The following is a 24,168-nucleotide window of genomic DNA, read 5'->3' as shown; positions in this document are numbered from 1 at the left end:
TGGTATATAAACCATCCCAACGCCACCACCACCGGACGGAACTGCCGCCAGCCTCTCCCGTCCGGCAGCGATGAGTTCGGTGATGTCTTTACCCTTCACTTGACCTCAGTAGCAGTTCTATTCTCTCTTCATCTGCTTCAACTCCAACTACAAATTGTAGTTTACAAAACTCATGAGTTACTACACGTGCATTAATAATAATATAATAATAATAATAATATAACTAGTAAATAATAATAATAATAATAGTAACTATAATAATTATAATAAAAATAATAGTAAACGTCCAACAAATCCTCCAAATAAGCTACACCCTAAATTCATCGCATCGGGATACACTCGCCTTCCGATATGAAAAAAACCGTCACCTAAGACCAACGCTCGTGAACACTTGTTACAACGTGGTGAGATAAAACCCGTACAATACAAGAATTCAACTAGTGAAGGCACCTTACTCGCCATTAATATTTAATAACAACAACAACAACTAGGTGTGACTGTGAACTATATTGAAGAGATCGGTACGTAGCGTATCGAGAAAAATACCCATATCGAAAATGAGTGAAACTATATACTAATCTATAGTGAACTATATACCTGAACCAAGTATGTTCTTCAAATCCTGAGCAGAGGGACATGTGTTACCACCCAACAGAGCCAACAAATAAGCAGCAAGAATCTTCATTTTGCAACAACAATTCTGTTGAACAAGGTGATACTTATTTCAATTTATAACCGTTTGTTACTTGGCTAGGATTGATACCTATAACTAGTATGGGTAAGTAAGATCGTCTCCACAGGGAATCAGTGGAAAGTGCAAGTAAAGTTCATGATTATTAATTAATTAACTAAAGCGGACAGTCGATGTCAAGCAGTTTGTAAAGATGATTATAAGAACACACGATTACTTTTAAAGCTGTAAACAATTATGAGAGAAGATTCACTTCAGGTTCAGGTAAAGTGATAACCGACTAATCACAGATTCTTTAATATTAATTGCGCAGTAATTACTAAACCTAACAGTTGGGTTGTGAGGACAAACGATACCCTAACCGAATTATTGACACAACTGAACTCCAGTTTACCCAATTACCAGTTTAATGTATGAAAACCAATTTTAAGCAATAACTAACGATTACTGGTTCAATGACATAAGAGTTAACCCTACATGTGATGAACACAACCAGATAAGTGATGCAAAGTTTGATAATCAAAATCATAAACTGTTTAAACAATCAATTCATAATGTAAAACAAGATTAAAAACAATCAATCAAGTTCATACTCATTCAAAACATAGAATCTGATCAAAGTTAGTTTACACAAAACCCTAGCCTAAAGTGAATACAATGGTTTAGCCTGACATCGTCATCACGAAGGATTCGCTTATCTGATGAGAGGATGAAAGCATGCGATAAACGGACGAACCGGAGGCTTCGGGATGGTGGAAAATCGTCCTAGGGCTTGTACTTGGTTGGAGGAATGAAGGATAGGTCGAATGGGGGCTGAAAAACTGATTATATCAAAGTTAGGGTTATTTTTCCCGTCAGGAGGATCTTAGCGCGTCGCTAACATCCCAGGGGTGTGATTTTAGCGCCGCGCTAAAAACTCAAAATTCTGATGATCTTAGAGATACGCTGACATCACCATCAGGACCTTTTAGCACCGCGCTAAAGGCGTCTGACAGAATTTTCTTTATTTTCTTCATTTATTTTGCATAGGAAAGCATGTCAATTATCATGAGTGTTCTATATCTTCGTTCCAAGCCCGTAATTCATCCCGATAAGCGTCCTTAACGTCAAGTATCCTGAAACACATAAACACGCTTGAAGTACCAAAGTTCACATAATATTTAAACTAAAATTAAACAAATAATATAATAATATACACGACTTTTGCCCGACCATCACCCGACCCTACCCGTAGGGTATGGATAGGGTATGCATTTTAGTACCAAAACCAATACCCGAACCTGACCTAATTTGTACCAGTAATACCCGAAAACCCGAACTGGTTCCCTACCCGAAGCGGGTTTTTCGAATACCCGAAATTACTCGAAAATTAACTGGAAAATATCCGAAAATACCTCTAAAAAGTGCAAACCCTAAAAAGTTCCAATCTATACCCGAAAAAACCCCGAAAACCCAAAAATATGGTTTTTTCAATACCCAGAAATAGGGTACTCAAATACCCGGTTTTAAAATACCCTACCCGAACCCGATACATAGGGTATGGTTTTTAGAGGCAATACCCGGACCCGAATCTGACCCAAGTATTGATAATACCCGATTTTCTAATACCTGATTATACCCAAACCTGGTTCCATACCCGAACCCAGGTTTTTTAAATACCCGATTTGTGCATCTCTACTCTATGGAGCATGGAACACTATGAGTATGCATAAAATCATATTAACCAAACCGAATCAATCAGACATGTATTTTTTTAATTATTTGAAAAAACTGTTTTTTTAAATTTGGAATATAAAGTATGTGCAAGTGTATAACTATCGTTTTTCCATTACAAGTTTATAAACACTACAATTCAAGGTGGTTTTGAACATGATGATTAAAAAAGTATGTTTTTTTTTAACGGTGACTTTCATAGTGGTTGAATATTCAGCCACAGCTCTCGGAGAGAGCCCCAACCGCCTCACTCGGGCCAAGACTATGTTATCTTAACCGGGCCCACGCTTGGCATCCGAGTTTGGCTAGGCGTTCCACGAGAAAATTTCGAGGCCCCTGCCACTTGACAGGAGTTGTCCGCCCACAAGAGCAAGCTCTCTGGGAAGGGACACTCTAATAGAAAACTCGTGTTGCCATGAAGATTCGAACTTGAGAGGCCAACCGACATCAAACTCTTACTCATCATTTGGCTGGCCACTTGAGCTAGCCCAAATGGTTAAAAAAGTATGTTAAACGTTGCATTTTCTTTTCTTAAACTATATAAAGACGACGATGATTCTGTTCCACCAAATAAATGTGTCGTCTTTTTTTCTTTTTCATTTAGTGTTGTGTGCTGTCCTTTAATTTTAATAAAGTTAGTTATTTTATGTTTTAGTATTTAAAGAACTAAATTTCATTTTCTCTAATTTTTAATAAAAGACCGGATTTAAAATAAGCCTAACCAGTTACACAGGCTATTGTTTTTCCACTAAAAAACGGCTTCCGTTCCAATATTCTCAAAACCAGTTTTACGCTTAACCATTAACCGATATTTGCATCTCTGCTCGAAAATGTGCACACGGCCTAACCTCGCCGACTACCTATTTCTTGATTTTACTTCCATCCAATTTATAACCCATTACAAAAAAAAAAACAAAAACACAATCCAAAATAACCCAAACCCTCATATTAAAAGAATAAAAGTGCTGCTCAGCCCAAAAGCGGTAATGGGCCACTATGTGGATTCATAACATGAGCATTATCTTGTTCCATTGTTAATTGTTAAGCCATATAATATGATTTCAAGACAAGTTATTTGGTAGTACATGTGCGCTAGATATTGTAATGTGGAAACACAATCTCGAATTTGTTTTAAGGGGAAAGATAACATTAACACACCAACCAAATTTTGCTTGTTCTAATTGTTTGGTTTAGATTTTGTTTCTCCTCTTACTTTTATGTCGTATCTAATTTATATTGTATTGTGAAACACTGAAACATCTAAAATAGGTTTGTTTATACGTTTTTAAATGAAAATTATTATATATGGATGTGAGATAGTATTTTAAAGTGAATTATATTATTTATTATAAACTTAATCCAATGGACTTTTGATAAACTTCACATCTTTTGCCATCATAGGTTTTTACATAAATATGTGATAAAGCAACAAAAGAAATTAATGGTGGTAGTTTAGTGTAATAAGTAAGTAATAAGAGTTATTATTTTGTTTTGCGGGTTTTGTATAAAACGGCAACAAGCAAGATCTAGTTAAGAAAAACGTAAACGACTACATACTATAGATCTACTATATCAAATTAGATGAATTCTCCCAATTAATTTCAAGTTTTTGTGATATCGAACTCAACAAAAAAAAAAAAAGAACTTTTATTTCTTCCATCAACTTGGTTGAGCTTGTACTAATCCCATTGAAGATCTTATTATTTCTTACGTTCCATAAACCCCACAACGTAACACAATATATTGATTGAATTAACATGTTTTGTGTTCGACCTTGGCAATAAGAGTTGTTCAAAAAAGAGTAAGGAAGATGGATTCTTAAAGAAAAAAAATGAGAAAAATAAATTCATGGTAAAAAAAATTCAAACTAAATGTATTGCCGATGATACATTTAACAAAAGCATTGTTGTCCAAATGTGCATTTATGTGATTTGGTTTATGGTTTACATTTTGTTGGTAAGTTAGGGTTTGTATGCATAGATACTTTGAGTTATCATGTGTGGTTATGCGTATTTGATTTTGGAACTCGATATTGTGTGCAACCAACAACATAAATTTGAACTTCAAATTTGGATTAATAGGTCAAATTTGACATAAATCGAGATTTTCGTCAGATTGAGACCATAAAATAGACAAGAGTATATTACACGAATCATACCTAGGGTATGCCAAAGTTTTAGTTTCGTCCTTAAAAATGATAATTAACAACTTTATACATATTCTACACTCAACCATCACAATTTTATCTTTGAAATCGATGACTTTATTCCTATTGTACACTCAGACGTTATAATTTTGTCTTTGGGATCTATGGTTGATAATAGCTTGCGATGGTAATGAGGATTATAGTGTTGATAACAACTTTGTGGTTGGTGGTGCGTTAGGGCACAAGAAATATCAAGATGAAAGTCACGAAGGGTTGGATAACGTTGTGAAGAAAGAAGGCGACACATAGGGTAGTTTTTTCTAAATATAATTTATTTATGTATTTTTGTTTTTAATTTAAATTCTTTTTGACATAAGTTTTAATGTTGATCTATGCTAGGTATTAGGTACAATAAAGACGTAGGTAAAGTGACATTGTGAACTCTAGTTGTAATTTCTTATACTTTATAATAACTGCTAAATTTACACTATCATATGTATGATTTTTATAATTGATACACGAACATTCTATCGAACACTATAAGAAATTAATAACAATAAACTTTTAGTTATTATGTAAGATAAAATTTTTAAGAGTTTGGTGAGCCACGAAGATAATGTTGGCAAAGGTTAGTTAAAACTTTTTAACACTCCAAAAGTGTGTTGATTAATTCTTATTCTTTAACCATTCAGATACAATTATTTAAACACCTGCTATGTGAGTCATATAACTATATAAGACATTCGACTTGTATAACAGGTGTATGACTATGAAAAACAATGATGACATACATATAAGACCATCCTCTATGGTGAGGGGCTTCGAAACCCCTTCACCGTGACACGCCAGCGCTGCGTTAGAACCGGGGGGCATCGAAGCCCACCCCGCCATGGTTTAATGCCCCCATCCGTGCCCATATATATATATATGTGTGTGTGTGTGTGAGAGAGAGAGAGGGGGGGACCCACAATCACCATGCATCGCGCCCATCGTTTGGACGACCCTTGGGTCCGCGCCCCACCACCAAGGGCGCCCCTCGGTGGTGTTCCGCGCCCAAGGGCGCCCGCCACATCACCTGACCACACCCAATAGCGGGTGGTCTAATATATTAATATAATTATAAAAGTAATGCATAGACATTAATTAAAGGAAAAATTCCCAAAATGACCCAAAATATGAGAGAGAAAAAAAATGATCCAAAAAGAATCCAAATTCCCAAAATAACACATGAAATTTGTACTAGGCCGATACATTGGTAATATAACCGATGAGATTTTCCAACCAATGAAAACTTGACATTTGGATAGTTTCTGACATTTCCGACGAGATTTTTAAAAATCCTAGGGTTTTTGTCCATATTTCTAATTTAAATCATTTTGTAAAAAACAGTTTTTTCAGATGGTTTTTTTTTGTTTCTTATCTGGTCCGTTCAAATTAATTTTTTCTTGAAAAAAGAGCTTTTTGAATTTCGTCTTTCAAGACGCATTTTGAACGAATTTCGTCTTACAAGTTCATATTCTCATGGTTCTTATCTGGTAAGTTTTAAAAGTTTAATATCGTCTCTACCGATAGGATTTTTAGTATTTCGTCTCGAACGACTAAGTCTTTGAATATTCCGTTTACTCCGACTAATTTTTTAATTAAGTTTCAGGTGGACCTACTTTCTTAAATTAAATTATCAATTTATTCTGATATTTTTATTTTCATCTTCTTCCACCTTTCATTTCCATCTTCTTCCACCTTTCATTTTCATCTTCAAGTTCAACTACATTTCTAGTTAGGTTTTAATTAGGTTTGATGGAATTTGATAATATTGTAGTTTGTTATGGTGGTAAATGACAAAACAATGATGATGGAAGCTGTGAATATGAAAAACAAGAAGATATAGATATAGGAACTTGGAAGACGAATATAAATATAGATATGGTGGTAAATGGCAAAACAAGAAGAAATAGATTTATGATTAATATAAGATTTGAACTTACCAGATAAGAACCATGAAAATATGAACTTGGAAGACGAAATTCGTTCAAAATGCTTCTTGGAAGATGAAATTTAAAAAACTCTTTTTTCAAGAAAAAAATATTTTGAACGGACCAGATAAGAAACATAAAAAACTGTCTGAAGAGGTTGTTTTTTACAAAATGATTTAAATTAGAAATATGGACGAAGACCCCAAGATTTTTGAAAATCTCGTCGGAAATGTCAGAAACTATCCAAATGTCAAGTTTTCATTGGTTGGAAAATCCCGTCGGTTATATTACCAATGTAACGGCCCAGTACAAATTTTATGGATTATTTTGAGAATTTGAATTATTTTTGGATCATTTTTTTTCATCGTCATTTTAGGAATTTTTTCTTAATTAAAAGTAAATTTTCCGTACATTTTGTCATCCATGTAAACATTTTTGCCTTTTGCTGTTTGCTACAATTGATGACTGACATAAGTTATCCATATTTATCAATTTCAATTTATAACACTGTTTGAAGTCCAGATTTTTTTATTTCTTTTAATTCACATCCAAATTGTTTTAGACACACATTTCTCTCACGTGTATATCATGTTAGGTATGGTTTTGGACACAATGAAAGCGAAATCCATAAAACCAAATATCAAAACCAGACAAAAACACCTATTTGGCACGGTATAAGGAAGCAACGCCAATTGTCCATCTTTAAGATAAGATTTTAAGTGTCTAAAACTCCTATAAAAAATAAGCCTTATAAATTCGAACATAGGAAATATCAAATCCATTCTTTTGTTTTTGTTTGAACTTTTGGATACTTTATATACTCTTTATATAAACTTAGACTATTAAATAAACATAATTTTTTATCATACACATGAAAAATGTTTTTAATTTGGACCTTTGAATATTTTATAGATCCTTTACATAAACTTAGACCCTTAATAAACATAATTTATTATCATACATTTAAAAAATTTTAGTTTTGAGCCAACGTCGAATCAGGTCCAACACGGCCACCGAGCCTTGTATGGGGTGAGAGTCAGGTGTGATTCAGTGATTTGGTCTTTAATTCAATTTGGATCGAAGTATGCTCAGCCCTACATCATGTGCAATTATCATTTAACATTAGTAATAACCGCGTAACGTGTTGTTCAGTTGCCTTCGATATGTATGAATGCAAAAAGTAAAGGCAAATTGGAAATAAAAAAATCAAACTTTTGTGTAGGGTCAGGGTAAATGTAACCCCATGGTTGCTTGTCATAACCCCTTTCCTCCTGGAAAAACCAACTTTAATATCACCCCTTAAAAAATTATATAATTACTAAATTAGCACAAAATTAAGGATTTCATATTTTTTTTACAAGTCACGTTTTTTTATGATTTCGGGTTTAGGGTTTAGGGTTTGGGTTTAGAATCTAGGGTTTAGGGTTCGGGTTTAGGGTTTAGGTTTTTGGGTTTAGGGTTCGGGTTTTTGGGTTTAGGGTTTAGGTTTTCGGGTTTAGGGTTTAGAGTTTCGGGTTTAGGGTTTATTTTGTAAAAGATAAAGAGGTAAAATAAGGATATTATAAAAATATATTCTATTAAAATTAAAAAAATATATTATAAATATTTACAAAATTAATACTAAAAAATAAATTAATAGTAATACTTGATAGTTTTTAATTTGATATATGTAGTGGAGATTATTAAGTGAAAAAAGTGTTGTAGGGACTAATATGTATATAAATAATGTTATAAAGTAATATATTTAGTAAAAATGGTATAAGGGGGATACGTTTAGCAACACCCTTTTGTGTATTGACCGATAATAACCTCAACTTTAAAAATCGCTGTTTCAACTACTTTATCTCAATGGACATGCGTTAAAAAACACTTAACGTCGTTAAGTTTTTTCCCGAGTTTCAAATCGATGTTTTAGGGCTTTTGATGAAGCACGATACAATTCGAATGATGTAAAAGTTATCTCGAAACGGTGATTCAAATGACTTGATTTTTGTTAATTGGAAATTCAAACACCGAATTGAAACTTTGTTTCGTTGCTTGAATCGCCGTTTAGAGATAAATTTTGCATCAGTTGACTCGTATCGTTCTTTCGATCAAAAACTCTAAAAGATCGGTTTGAAACTCGGAAAAAAAACTTAACGACGTTAAATTTTAACAGAGGTTCATTGAGACAAACATAGTTGAAAGTTTTTTTTTTTCATCACAATTGGCTTGCTATACAGGGTTGACAAATGTTGAAAGTTAAAATCGTTGATAGTGATTTTTAAAGTTGTGATTATTATCTACATATACATAAAAGTTTAAATTATTTATTTTCAGCTTGCCTTTTGACAAAACTAAATAAATATATAAATTTCACGTTAGTAATGATTTTGTAGGGTTAATGTGTTTTAAATCGAAATTGATATTGTTGATAAAGTTAAAACGTTTGTCACGTGTGTCAGTAGTAATAAACAAAAGTTGTAACAGTGGGCCTGTAATAATAATCACAAAGCTTTGAAAAAGAAAGATTAGAACATCGTACAAAAAGATTCTTTTTACTCTCTTTAGTAAACAGACAAAGACCCATACCCGAATTTATTAGGAAAGTTGGTTGCAACAGGTTTTACATGTAATTTATAGTGTATTAGACATTGAAATCTTTATACACCACTTTGTATTTTCATACATCATTTTCGTCTATACGGCTTGTATAGACCTATACGATTCGTATAGGTCTTGAGTCGTGTCAGTTGTATCAGGTTTATACGTGTTGTTGAAGACTTATAAGACTCGTATAGGGCTATACGCCTATACCAGCCGTATAGGTACGGCTGCAAAAGTTGTTTTTGTGTCCCATTTGTACATTTGTCAGTAATGCGTGGCATATGCGATCTGTATAGCCCTATACAAGCAGTATAGGGCCATGGAGATGGTATGTAAAGATCATAACCTAGTATTATACTGTCCAGTAACCCATTGTTATGTGATGCAAGTTCAGCCTTTTTACCCGGCATGCAGCCTCCAGTTAAGCCATGGATGGGTGTTAATGCTAGCGTTTGAGGAAGCCTTAGTTTACTAAAACATAGTTACTGGTTACTTAAAGTTTAATAGAATAAATACATGTTTGGTTTGTAGAACTTGTTGAAATTAGAATGTAATTTCAATCGATTAAGTTTTGATAGTTTGTGACAAAACTAAAACAGTAATACCTTATAACCAATAATGAAGAGAAAATTAAAAATCCTTAGTTGAATATAGTCATGATAGATTAATGTGGAAAGTAAAAGAAAAATACATGGAAATTGATAGTGAAGTGACTGAAACTATAGTTTCTTAGAGGAATAGAATCTTGATAGTTTGTGACAAAGGTGAAAGAACATGAAAACCAATAAAATAAAGCAACTAAAACTAGAATTCCTTAGTGGAATAGAGTCCTAAAAGTACATGAAAACCGATAATAAAGTGATGGAAACAATAACTCCTTAGCCATATAAATCAAACATAACTGGTATCAAGTCCTGAAAACACATAGCAAAATTATTAACTACAAAACACAAACCTATATGAGCATTATGTGAACAATTTATCAGTAAATGAACATATAAATATAAATGTTTTAAATAACATATTTGGTAGCTAGACCAACCATTACACTAACTGTTCTCGGTTAGCCAAATAAAGTAAGACACTCTTAGTGTCCATGAACTGTTCACGTTCACAAACAAGTTCATTCTCTTAACACATACAAGCTTATTCTCTTACTACAAACAATAAATTTCATTCGGTAGATTAGATGTTTTGCTAATGGTTTGCTTGTCCGATAAAAACATAACGTACAAACATGAACAAGCTAGGTCTTCTTTTGGTTCGATTTGGTCCATTTGCGGTCCTAGTCCTAGGTTCAAACATACTGGCACATTATTTGGGAAGCTGGTTGCAACTAGTTGCATATGTGATTAGTTATTCTCAATTTACCAATTACTTATATATTTTGTTCCTTAAAGTTCGATAGAATAAATACAATGTTCGATTTGTAGAATTTATTGTTACTAGAATGTGATTTAAAACGATTTATAGTCCGGATAGTTATAAACATAAGTAAAAGAAAAATACATTAAAACCGACGTAGCCGAATAGAGTCATGATAGTTTGCTACAAACGTAAGAGAAAAATACATGAAAACCGATAATAAAGTAACGAAAACTACAATTCCTTAGCCGAATAGAGTCCTGAAAGTACACGAAAACCACTGATAAATCCTTGGCCATATCAATCAAACATATTCAGCATCAAGTCCTGAAAATACAATAAAGATTATAGTAAGCAAATAATTAAAGAAATAGTCAAATTCATGAACTACTTAAAAGAAACAGCTTACAGAATCAGATCCAGAGTCTTCTTCAACTTTGTTCTCCTTCTTTGGAGACTCAGGAAATGGTGGAGGTATATAAACCATCTCCACGCCACCGCCACCACCGGACGGAACTGCCGCTAGCCTCTCCCGTCCGGCAGCAATGAGTTCGGTGATGTCTTCACCTTTCACTTGACTCAGTTCTCTCTTCATCTGCTTCAGCTCCGACTACAAGTTATAGTTTATAAAACTCATCATCAGTTACTTCACTTGCATTATTTTTTAATAATATTTATTTGGTGTGAACCATAGTGAAGAGATCATTACCGTACCGAAAAAATATAAATACCAAAAATGAGTAAAACTATATACTGAATACTGTGCCGCTTTTTTCGGTTCGGTACCGGTATCATTGAAACAACTCATGAGTTCTTTTTTTCCTTTTTGAACAAACCAACAAAAAATCGATTCAAGAAACACAAGCAAGTCGGTAGAAACACCAATACAAACGGCAAAGTGTAAATAACAGCACCAAACAATACAAACATTGAACAAAACCCAAAAGAAAATAAAAAAACTCATGAGTTACAAGATCACATTTTATTATTATTATTAGTAGTAGGTTTGAACTATACATATACCTGAACCAAGTGTGAACGCTCGGGTGGGCAAAAGTAAAATTGCACTAATTTTAACGTTATTTTACTAATCTCGTGAAAATAACGTTAAAAGTGGCAGAAGGTTAATCAGGCATCATGTGGTGGCGTTGATAGCCGAAAGACAATGGTACATGCACCAATCAGCCGGTGTCCCGATGATTGAGTGCTATGTGCCTTATGTCCAAGGCTTGATGCAAAACTACTATCGAGCCGGGGGTCTCATCGGAAGCAACCTCTCTATCCCTATGGGGTAGGGGTAAGGCTGTCTACATCTTACCCTCCTCAGACCCTACCATAGCTTGGCTATTGGTGGGATATACTGAGTATGATGATGATGATGATATACCTGAACCAAGTATGTTTTTCAAATCATGGGCAGAGGGAGATGTGTTACCACCCAACAAAGCCAACAAATAGGCAGCAAGAACCTTCATTTTGAAATGAAAAACAATTCAGTTAGGAGAGAATTGAAAAGGTGATACTTGTTTCAATTTATAACCCTTCTTTACAGGGCTAAGATTGATGCATTACATAGTGGGCCGGCCCAGTAGTTTGGTCTAAGATAATGGACCCAAGATAAAAGACTTTCTCAGGTCTCTATAAAATGTGCATAAAACCGAATTAACCGGACCGAGAAGATTGAACCGAAGCATAACCGACAATTATTTTTAGAAAACTGAAGCGTATATATACGTGTATAACTATGGATTTTGCCTTTTAAGAGTTTAAAGTTTAGACATAGAAATTGATGGTGGTCTTGAACGTTTGTGATTAATATAGTATCTTAAACGTAGAACAAGTTACATATACTTTTGTTACAAGGAAATTTATGGTTTGGAGGGGCAAAATTGATTTAGTACTCGATGGCAACTATAACTGATACAAAGGATAACGGTCCGAATGGGTTCAAGTCAGAACGGACCATTCTTTAAAAAAGAACAAAAACAAAAGAACGTAATTTTGATTTGGGTTGATAAAAGTAAGTACACATGAAAACAGACTATTATATAGAAAATATCAAATTACCAAACCAATATGTTAAAATAAACACATTAAAGAACTTGGTCCATTCTACTTTTATATGTTGATAGTATTTTGTTTTGTTTTTCAAACAAATATATGTCAAGTGCTAATTTAATTTATATAAACTTGCCTCTCTCTATATATTTGTCAACCGTTTAGGGTAAACAATAAATCATAATGCATAGAGCAGATCAGATAGTTACTTAGATCCACATTCTAACCATAAACTCACGGCATGTACACTAAATAAAAGGTCAACGTAAAAACACCAATTAATATTTAGAAGTATCGAACATCCAACATGTAAAGTACGATGTCAAAAAAAACAATACACGTTAACCAAACAGATATATGTCGATCTACCAGTCTTTAGTCGGCTTAAAAGGCCTACAATTATACATACCAAACATACCGCCACTTTTGAAAATGATTTCCACCACCGGTGATGCAATGGGGGGTTGAAGTAAAAAACTTATAATCTTGAACTCTTCATCCTTAGAAACATGTTCGGAATAAAATATCCCCACCTTCTTCAACACGGGTGAATTAGCTATGATAAGCTTCACGAAATCCAACTTACGCTTCCCTGGGGCCGAAATTCAATCTCCAATTCTTTCAAACATTCCAACCACATATCCGAATAATCTCCCATATTATCAGTCATAAAAGATGGAGTATCGAATGAAAGCTATAAGAAGAGTGAGTATTAATTGTCAGTGTACTGTTTACGCGTGTTTGTAAATGAACAAATTAATTTATTTATGCTATTTACCTTCAGCTTAAGTTTCTCTAGGTTTGGGCTGCTTCTGATAAAAAAAGCATAACATTTGTAATCGGAAACTCGAAACATATCACTAATACATAAGTATTTCAGGTGGACTAATGCGGATGGAAGCTCGTTTGGAACTCTGCCTTGAGCAAAATCCTTGAAACATACATAGCAAACACACTCTGATTAACCCTAAGCACATGAGTTGTATCAATTACATATGTGTGAATAATAATATTACCTTCAACATCGGAAGACAAATAAAAAGATTTTCAATCATGGGCAAACACTCGAATAGCTCAACGATAGTAGTGGGATCATGATCATTAGCCAACACTCTTACAAAATCAGTATTCTGCAGCAGTTACGATATTCATCAAGTGAATCGATATTAAAGATTAACAAACAAGAAAATATAACTCTAAAATCTTGATTGGGTAAACCATAACTTTAACCTATTAAACTACAATACAACTTGCTATAATTATATAGTATTCAACCAACTTGTTAAAATGATCGGTTTTAAATCGTAGTAAGAACTTACCAGAACGATGGTCTTAAGCAATGGGCAACCAGATAGGAAAAGTAGAAGCATTTCATTAGCGACGATTACATTTTCCATGTATAAGTTTGTAAGGCTACCAAATCCACTGAATGTTGGCGGAACATCAAGACGACAACTACTGAGACACAAGTCCGTTAAGTTATGCAAGGAGAAAAGAGATTTTGGTAAGCAATACCCGGACATGTCAATTGCTAATTTACTTAGAGTAGCATTGTTCCTTGACAAATTATCTATTATATGATTGACTTTAACACACGGGCCAGCAACATGCATGGATAGAGAAAAGTCATGTATTGTACCATGGCGAACGGACATAACTTGGTTTACAGCCTTAAAAAGTTTATGGTTTGCCAAACGTGTGAATTTTAACGCAAACTCAAGTTTAGGATGATTGATCCAGTGGTGTTTCCATTCCCGAGAGAGGATACTTGTCCTTACGGCCTCTTTAAATGGTAAAAAAGATAATATTGAGTTCTATGACGGGTGAAGGAAGGTTGCTTATCATATCCAAGGGCAACCGTTTTGCCCCCATCTTGGACTAGTATTGTCGAGGCTATACGTACTATATTAATAAGGCTGCAAAATTAGTGTAAACATCTGTTTAAGATCAAGTTTAGTAATTTAATACAATAAATCAAATAATATATTGACTAACGATGAACAGCAACGAAGGCGATGGCTGATGGGGATGATACCAGCCTTTAAGTCTAAAGTTACGAGAAACCTAAACTTGATGAAAAAGAAAAACACCGCCCAATATGACCAATGGGTTTATATATATAACCTTACATATAACCCTAATCCGACCACTTATATTATATATTATTAATTACTAGCAGGAAACCCGCGCGATGTTGCGGTAACAATAATTCGCAACGCAATGCTCGTTTTTGTTAGTTTATCTATCTCGTGATATTGTATAGTACTTCTGTTAGTTTATACATATTGTATGGAACCCAATTATTATTCTAACATAATAATAATTTAGTAATAAACTAAAGATAACATAACATCTTTTAGTAGGATTTACAAAAGTTGATCACAATATAGATATTCTAAACAAAAGAAACATTGTTGATTTGTTAAATGGTTAGTCATATGAACAAGATTCCATAGTGTGTACCTCAAGTAGATTCCAAATCTTACCCATGGTAACGGATTTGCCACGAGAAGAATCGAAACCAAGACTTTCTTATGCACTCTTGAAAGCAATAGGCCGGCAAACAGAACATATTCCCTCACATACATGTTTATTGAATCCACAAAAGAAAATAAATTAGTGATCAACAATTAGCAAACTTACTTTAAAAGTTAAACCATGTTGTCTGACATCACTAAGAGTCTGACAACCTTAGCATATACTTCTACATTTTATCAATGGCTGGCTTATCACCTACTGGCATAAGCTCCATGCAAGAAGGACCGGATGAAACATGGGGGCTAGATGTTAAAGAGAATGTTGGTCCTGAATGAGTAGCCCCAAAGCTTGATTCATTTAAATTGGTCTCGGTAATGTTGAAATTCGGTTCATACTGTGAAGAAAATCCCTTTTTCCTTTCGCCGGTCATCCTAACATATATATAAAAAGGTAATTAAATTACATGCATAATTGTGTATCAAGATAATTTAGTAAATACCAAATGACAAACTTAACAAGCAACTAACCTCTAAAAGTTTACGAGACTCTCTTTCTGAGCTTATGGAACAGAGACCATTGCCATTTAATAAACCTGAAATATAAAAGTTTGGCAAGCATATTTAGTTAATTGATTTCATGCATTGGAGACAGACTTGTGAAATGTGTTGGTCGGGTCAGCATGGGTGCGGTTCCGATCTGGTCATATCATGATTGTTCACAGACAAAGAATGGTGCCTCTTCGGTTAAAACATCTGACTTAGATACGGTTCCTAGGCTGGGATTTCAACTGAAAAGTTGGACATTAGTTACTTGGGTAGGTTTCGTCTCAAACCAAACCAAAAATCGAAATATCTTTTTATGACTTTTTAAAAAACCATTCGGTTTGGTTTCGATTTCGTTTTTTTGTTTTGTTTTGGTTTTTTCAGTTTTATTTTTGGTATGATTTCGGATTTTTCGACTTTTGGTTTCGATTCCGTTTCATTTAGGTGTTTGCAGTCTTTCGTTTCGTACGGTTTCAAAATTTTCGCCTTTTGATTTCGTTTTGTTTATTGGTTTGGCTTCAGTATTTCGGGTGTTGGTTTCGGTCCGGTTTTATTTATTTATTTTTTATCGTTTTTAATTTCATGCTTGTTGCTTTTTGGTTTCGCTTTGGTTTGGTTTCAATTTTTTGGTCGTCATGTTTCTTTCTGTTCGATTTCTTTGGTTATTGGTTTCGTTTCAGATTTTTGTGTTTTGCGATTTTAGTTTCATTTCACTTTATTCGGTTTTTTGTGTTTTGTTCGGTTTTGTTTTTTTTTTAGTTCGGTGTCAGTTTGGGTTGGCTTTTTTAGTTTAGTTTTGTTTTGGTTCAGTTTCAATCTGTTTGGTTTTTGCTTTCGTTTAGGTTTGGTTTCAGTTTTGGTTTCAAATTCGTTTCGTATCACTTTCATTTGGAATCAGTGATGTGTTAGTTCCAATTGGTTCGGTAAAAAAGGATTCATTAACGCCATTTTCAGAACGAGCTTCATCAATAAGGTGTGTTTCTTTTTATTTGTTGCTTGTTTTACTTACCTATTATGACCCATTAAGTAACCTGACTCGACCTATTCTGACTCGCAAAGTAGCGTGCCTCGGACCATTCTGACCAGCTCTTCCTTGTCGAGAATTTTTTATGTTGACCAGTTTGACCCGTTCTTGAGTTGACATACACAAAATAACCTGAAAAGCATAAAACCTGCCCGTTAACGATGACACAGGTTTTTATTGTGAGGTCTAGGTACAGGTGTTAAGTACTTGTTGCAAGTAATCCTCAACATCCGTATCCTTAGCCACAAAAACATCCTCAAGTTGTTTACAAATAGAGTTAACAGAATACATTTCTGAAAACAACAAAAAACATTGAAAAACTAAATAACATAGAAAATTTAACTGAATAACTAAAGTCAAATTCTAAAAAATAATATTTGCATTAAAAGACATAACTCACCACCCTAGTGAAACAGACTACACATATAATGGTACACTACACATAATCAATAAAATTATATTTGTATGGCACACATCAAACTATTGACCAATACCTTCAACTCAAATGATTTTAGCAGATTCCCTCATATTATGATGTTCCAGTTGCTCAGCATTTATTCCTCACTTGGCAGGTGCTACTTATCAGACACTTGAGTTAATAACAGCAAACATCTGAACTTCACTACACTAATTATAAAAACGATAGTATCCATCATCCTAGATCAAAGAAGTATAAATAGCATCCTTACATCTATAGCCTTTTTGTAATACATTTTAGTTGTTTCCTTGTATGTTGTACGAAAAGAACGAAGTGGAACTAAATATAAACAAAAATTCAGGGATGTTGAGAATTAATCGTCAAAATTAACAATTGAAAAAAAAAGTACATGTATAAGAAACCATCCATACCTTATCCACCACTTCATTGGAGATAATCATCACTTCCATACTCATTAAAGCATCTCCAACTAAACATAGTTACCAAATAACAACATACGCTTATGTTTGTGAATATGGCTTCAATGTAAACTATAATAAAGATGGTAACTGCCTAGCATAGTTGGAGGGAACACTTTTCCCTTCATCAGCCAATTTTAAAAATTATAATTAATTCGAATTAAATTACAGCAGTGTTTGATTATTATTATTATTATATGACTTATACATTGATGCATTAGTGACTTGTACATCATAATTAATATATCGATATTAAACAAAGTTTACATCAAAACGTCAACAAAAATAAGCACATCGTAACAGTAAGTTCGGTTTTTTTTTAAATCACAATATATTTAATGATATAGAAGTAAACAAAAATAACAATAAACTTGTCAAATATATAAGGAAAGATGAGGGGCCAAAGTTGTACATATTATATATATTTACAAATAGTGAACTAAAGCTTTGTTTTTATCCGTGTAGACATGTAGTTGATTGTGCCAAAAGACCACTATACCCCTTTAACCACCTTTAAATATGCATCAAGTGTTAGAATTTGTGTAATACAACTTGTACCTCTTAAAATTTAAGAGGTCCTTGACTCCTCTATTATATATAGTAGAGATTATTTTTATTATTATTATTATTATTATTATTTTTATTATTACTATTAGGGCTAGGACGGATGCATTAAATAATGGGCCGGCCCGTGGATAATACATAGACGTTTTAGAAAGAAAAAAAGCTGGCCCGGTAGCTAGTCTAGATCATAGGCCCAAAATAAACAATTTATCGGTTCTTTATGTGGGTGTGCATAAAACCGAATGAAACAAACCAAAACCGAATTAAATGAACCGAAAAACCGAACCAAATCAGTAAGTAACAGTAAGATGTTTCCAAATGTTTCAATCATTTTCTTGATCTCTAGCTATCAACCTAGTACGATGATGACCTTCAAATAATCCACAACGTGCTAGCTAGGGTGTTTATTATTTGGTTTTAAAATCGATTAAATTGAAAATTAATTGAATAACCCAAATTAGTTCATTGATCTTTTTGCTTAATTCATTATGAACTCCACATGTTTGACACAAACGTCTCAATGAATTTCATACAATTCTATATAAGCAGTGAAAGAAATAACATTGTTAGGCCATCCAATGTGAAACGTGAACTCGTTAGGCAGGCGTGCCACACATGCACTTGGGGCTTTTCACATTTCACACCAATAACATGTACGCAGTGGTGGGGATAAATGTGAAATGTAGTGGTGGGATTAGGTGGAGATAAATGATTGGTTATACTACAAATTAATGACTACAAAATTTAAAACAAAATCATATTACTCCCGTCGGCGCCCGCTACCAGCCGCACATATGCACATCTTTCAGTCACCCTTGCCATAACACATGGCTGTATAACATAATCTAATGTCATGGTTAAAAAAACAAAACAAAGAACCAAGAATTTAGATGGCAGTAAACTTCCTCACAAGTGAATTAATGACCTTTTTCGTCTCTATGGTTTAGCGAATTCAATTCAGCAACCGTTTGTGCTTCGACTAGTTTTGTCCTTCACCCCTCTGCTTCGCCCTTCTTTATTTTTGGGTAAAAAGTAGCTTCTTCTGTGGCTTAAAAACAAACGAATCACACAACCAACAATGACTTTATAACACTCCTAAAAGTGTATTTGATAAATTAATTTGAATATTACTGCACGCCATTAGTTTGTCGTACAACTGCGATCTACTAGAGCGCATACTTGGTTCTAATCCACGGAAAAAGCTCAACTTGAGTTGTTGATAGTTTATTTATCAGTTAACCGTTTAGGGTTTGTTCACTCATTATTAATCACTCACAAACAATATAATTATATATTATATAGTCAAAAAAGAGTAAAGGTGGTTGAAACTTTATTTTCCTACAATCCTAGCCGTAGAAAACCAATGAAATTAAATCTGGACCGTCTAACATCCCTCAATTGGCCGTTTCGATGGAGGTTAACAGCAGTTACCATCTCTTCTCACCCTATATCACACCCCGACTTATGGCTTAGACGTGTGACCAACAGTTGGTACCTGTTTTGTAAATATATCAGAGTTTATTTTAGCGGAAGACTTTTAAAAAAATATCTATATACTTTTGAAACCGTTATTAATAAAATATAATTTCTTTTGTTTGAAAAAGCTTTTCGGGTAATTAAATATTTGTTTTATAAATCTTTGTTTAATCTTGTTATTTTGATAATTTAAAACAATGAGCCATCTCTACCTTGCGAACATCCACTTCATGAATGACTCCAATTCTTGATACTTTAATTTCCTGAAATGTTAAAAAAAATACGTTAGCGATATGCTGGTGAACACGCTGTCGTGAAATTTTGTTTCTTTTACTTTATTACCCCTCGAGATTACGTAGGTCTCGACCCATCGTGGCTTAGGAATAACGAAGCTATAAATACCTTATAAACTCAAGTCTCTGCACTAAATACCCCAGCAAACACTGCAGCGTTCGACATAGTTATGTGCCTGTATGTATACACATGGTCATTAACTCCCCGCAGAAAAGCATCACTATAACCAGGTGTGGTGTGCCCACCACATATGTAAGAATACAGACAAACGTATACTACAGCCCGAGGGCTAGGCTTATACTCTTGTTTATAATGTTTTTAGAGACACGTAGTTCCATGTAAATCATTTTCATATAATTCATTTGACTCGTTTAAAAACAAGTTTGTAAAGTGTGGGGCGTATTCACCTTTTTTCGATTTAGATCAGCTTCAATACACTGTCCGAGGGTCTTTCCCATTTTCTTTTGGATCAGCTTCAATACACTGTCCGAGGGTCTTTCCCTCTTCTTTGTTATCTCGCACATTTAGTAGAAACATAACTTTTTGTTAGTCGGATATACAATCCGGATTAAGACCTCTAGCCTTTTTTGTAAAATATTTACCTCGATTTTAATTTCTTTATGAACCTTTAGTTCAAAACATCTTTTCTTTATTTTAAACCTTTAGTTTAAAATATCATTTTTTCTTTTTCTTTTTCAAGTTAAAACTCTTTCTTTTAACTTATTTACTTTTCTTTTCTTTTACAAGATAAACTTTAACTTGTTTTCCTTTTTCTTAAACTCTACGTTTCTTTTTCATTAAGAAACATATACTTTTTCTTTTACTTGTTATTTAGGAATAATAACCTTAAATAATTTTATCAACTAGCACTATTTTCTATTTTCATCTTTTCCTTTTCTTTTATAGTATTTTTGAACCTATAGTTCAAATCTTATATCTTTTATTCTCATATTCGGACCTTTAGTCCGACATGTTTTTCTTTTCTAAAATCTACGTTTACCAAAACGTATACTTATATATATATATATATCATTTAGTTTATATGAATAATATAAAAAATATATATATATATATTTTCATTTACTTTTTATTATTTAAAATATTTTTAAATAATACTTTTATCTTTATTTATTAATAAAGATTATTTTATTTTGTTTCTTTATTCTTTCTCTTTATTATTATTATTTAAAATTTATTTAAATAACAATAGTTATATTTATATCTTTCTCTTTATATAATTTCGTTCATTTATTTTCTTTTGTATATTTTCTTAACTAGGGTTTAAGACTTTATTATTTTATTAATATTTTATTCGGCCATTATGCCTACCTTGTTTGGCTTATTATTTTCTAGGCTCTCAGGCAACACTTCGACGCTTGCACGTATATCGAGAATCTTGATCAACACCTCATTGACACGCAAATTGAGGCACGCCGGTCTTCGTCTAGTCGGCACGCACTTCAAGTCGTGTCGTCTCGGGTCGGCACGTACTTCGAGGCTGGTCGTCAGGTCATCTCGGGTCGTCACGTACTTCGAGGTGGTCGGCGAGTCGTCTTGGATCGGCACGTACTTCGAGGTGGTTGGAGGGTCGTCTTGGGTCAGCACACACTTTAAGGTAACGTCGTTGGTACTTCGGTATCGTCGGTTTAAATGGCACGAATTACGAGGTATAAAGTCGGGTTTTATGGCAAGGAAAATGAGGTGGTCGGTACACAATTTACGAGGTAGTGGAAGGTTATTTTCTAGAGAGAGAAAGTTGTGTGAGAATGGTGTGTGTGAAAATGAGGGTGGAAGTCCTCTATTTATAGGCTGATCAGGCAGGTCATCGCGGTACGCGATGGTTTGATAAGAACCCCGTCGCGTATCGCGACGTAGAGTGGTGAATCATCAGTAGGTCTGCCACGTGGTAGATGCGGTGCCACGTGGTGACATGTGGCGGTCTTTGTGCCACGTGGTGACACGTGGCAGGACACGTGTCACCATGCCATGCCTTTATGCCACGCGGTGACACGTGGCAGGAACATGGTGCCACCATATGACACGTGGCGGGACACGTTTCACGTTGTCAGACCCCGTCATTGCGTATGGCGATGACGTTGGGTTTTTGGTTCGTCGCGTATCGCCGTCTTCCCATTTCTTGGGTTTTGAAAACATACCCATCGTGATACGCAATGGGCTTGCCTTTTGTAAAGTCGCGTATCGCGACCACAAGAAATCAGAATTTATATTTTAAGTCCTTGTACTATTTAAACTTGGTATTTTTGACCCGTTATTTTTCGTGATGTTACACCCTACGTTCTATTTCCCCACGTCCCCTCCTTCATCGGAGGAGTTAACAAAAATGCTTCATATATTGCGTTGTCTCAATTGACCCAATCGACTTAAATAAACCACAAAATTATTATTGCAAAGGTAAATCACCGGCAGTGTTAATTCCTGAATCCATGGCGGTGATGGAGCAATTAAAAGGTTGAGAGTGCAGATGACATCGATTTGTGAGGCGAACTGAAGATTGAGAGGGCGGCGTTAGGGTTATTTTGGCGAGAAGGTGAGGTTTTGAGACATTAAGCTGTAGTAATCTGATGTGGTTTGTTGTTCTAAGTTTTAACCTAATTTTGAGTTGAATCTGTTTGATCGTGCAGTTTTTATGGTATCTGTTTAGAGGCTCACTTGCATTTGATTCGATGTGTTGTGGCTAATGACAAGGATTTGGCGAAATCAAAGGTTAACTCCGCCAACTGAATTGTTGCTTAAAAGGAGGTACACAACCACCACCACCACCGTCTTTCGGTATATTATTCCCAATTTCCCATACTTGCTTACTCTTACTTTTCCTGTTTTCCATGTGTCATAATTCACACATAGATGGTATAATAAACCATAAGAACTAAAATTTAAGTATTTGTAAACTTTATTAGAGTTAGCAAGGTTCATTTGACTAAAATATGTTTTGACTTTTGCAGGTGTTGCAAACAGAATTTTCAGTTCTAAATTCTTTGAAGTTTGAAGTGATAGTGATTTTTTGAAAAGCTTTGTTCGTGATGCTCATGGTGGAAATGAGGTATAAAACAGAAGGTTTTTAGTTTTAAATGGTCCAACTGAATGGGTCAATTTGTATGAGTAAATGCTTTGGTCAATGTTCGTTATTTAATGTTTTTTTAGGAGGTGGCAATGGTAGCACTTTTGGATGTAGAGGTGTGCCATGAGGAGGCAAACCGAGATCTATGTTCGACTCTCGCTACTCTTCTTCGGCTGGGTTTCTGGTTTTCCTTTAGTTTTTTTTCTCCTTTTTATATGTAGTTTCAGTGCTTTTTTTAATCTTCATCAAGAGTGTTTGAAAAGAACCATATGATAAAAAATTGAATATCACAAACTGATGTGATGCTTCTATTATTCAAATATGATATATATATATATATAATAAACATAAGTTGTATTACAGATTTTTAAAATATAGCAGACTTCATATATAACTTATAATCGTGTTCAGTACTTTTTGAAACTAACACTGAGCAACACTTTGAACCCCCTCATCAGTCAATATCTTCTGCACCAGACCAATGTGACTACTCAAATCCACCCCTAGCACAGCCCAACTACAACCATAGCTCCGACTTCATCCTCTTTAGTTGCAAATTCCGAACCCGAAGATGTCGTCTGACCTTCACTTTCAACCAGCTCAACCCCAATCGAGTTATCCCCAGACTCAGTTACCTCAACTATCCCTTCACTTTCACCACAGACCTTGTTAGAACCCACATTCTCCACCGACATATTTGCGAGACCCTCAGACGATTCAAAAAGCATAGGCCCAGAGCAAGGTGCAGGCCCACTGCAGATTTCCTCCCCCACTGGGGATCCATCCCGACATGGGCTTCTATATTTCCTATGTCTTTTTCTTGACTTTTTGACCAAGGCCAGCCCAACTATACTTCTACAATTCCTAGCCTCAACTGACCCATTCAACTCTTTAAATAACTCCTCGGAAGAAAAAATAAACTGGGTCCCTGTAACGATTCCGGCAAATTCAGGTATACCCTAGCCGGTATATACTATTTACGTGTTATTTAATACTGAATATATGAATTATAATGTGTATATACGAGTATGTATGATTCACGGTACGAATTATACTCGATTATACCGTTAATCGTATTGGAAGTACGGTTAACCGATTGACGGTTATTGAAACCCGAATGAATCGGAGATTGCATTATAGACGAAATATATAATATTTAGTGATGTTTGCGAAGTATTAAAGCTTCGGGATAAGTGAATTAAAGCACAGAAAAAGGATTTCGATTTAATGATACGTCGGTACGTTAAACGAAACCTTTAATACCAAACCAAGCAAGAGACGA

General features: G+C 34.3%; 1 long non-coding RNA gene and 1 pseudogene across 1 annotated transcript; one reads left to right on the top strand and one right to left on the bottom strand.

The window, feature by feature from the left end:
- Nucleotides 1-10,774: 10,774 nt before the first annotated feature.
- On the bottom strand, nt 10,775-14,377 carry LOC143604414 (F-box/FBD/LRR-repeat protein At1g13570-like; annotated as a pseudogene).
- A 7,836-nt stretch (nt 14,378-22,213) lies between these two features.
- On the top strand, nt 22,214-23,030 carry LOC143604415 (uncharacterized). The gene is made up of 4 exons (XR_013148285.1): nt 22,214-22,360; nt 22,450-22,552; nt 22,793-22,868; nt 22,970-23,030. It is a non-coding gene; the product is annotated as an uncharacterized LOC143604415 (long non-coding RNA).
- Nucleotides 23,031-24,168: the final 1,138 nt, after the last annotated feature.

This window comes from Bidens hawaiensis, unplaced genomic scaffold (assembly GCF_021521415.1).
Source record: "Bidens hawaiensis isolate Kalapana, Puna unplaced genomic scaffold, B.hawaiensis_p1.1 tig00065076_1, whole genome shotgun sequence".
In the NCBI taxonomy this organism is placed as follows: domain Eukaryota; kingdom Viridiplantae; phylum Streptophyta; class Magnoliopsida; order Asterales; family Asteraceae; genus Bidens; species Bidens hawaiensis.
This window is presented reverse-complemented; position numbering and strand designations above follow the sequence as displayed.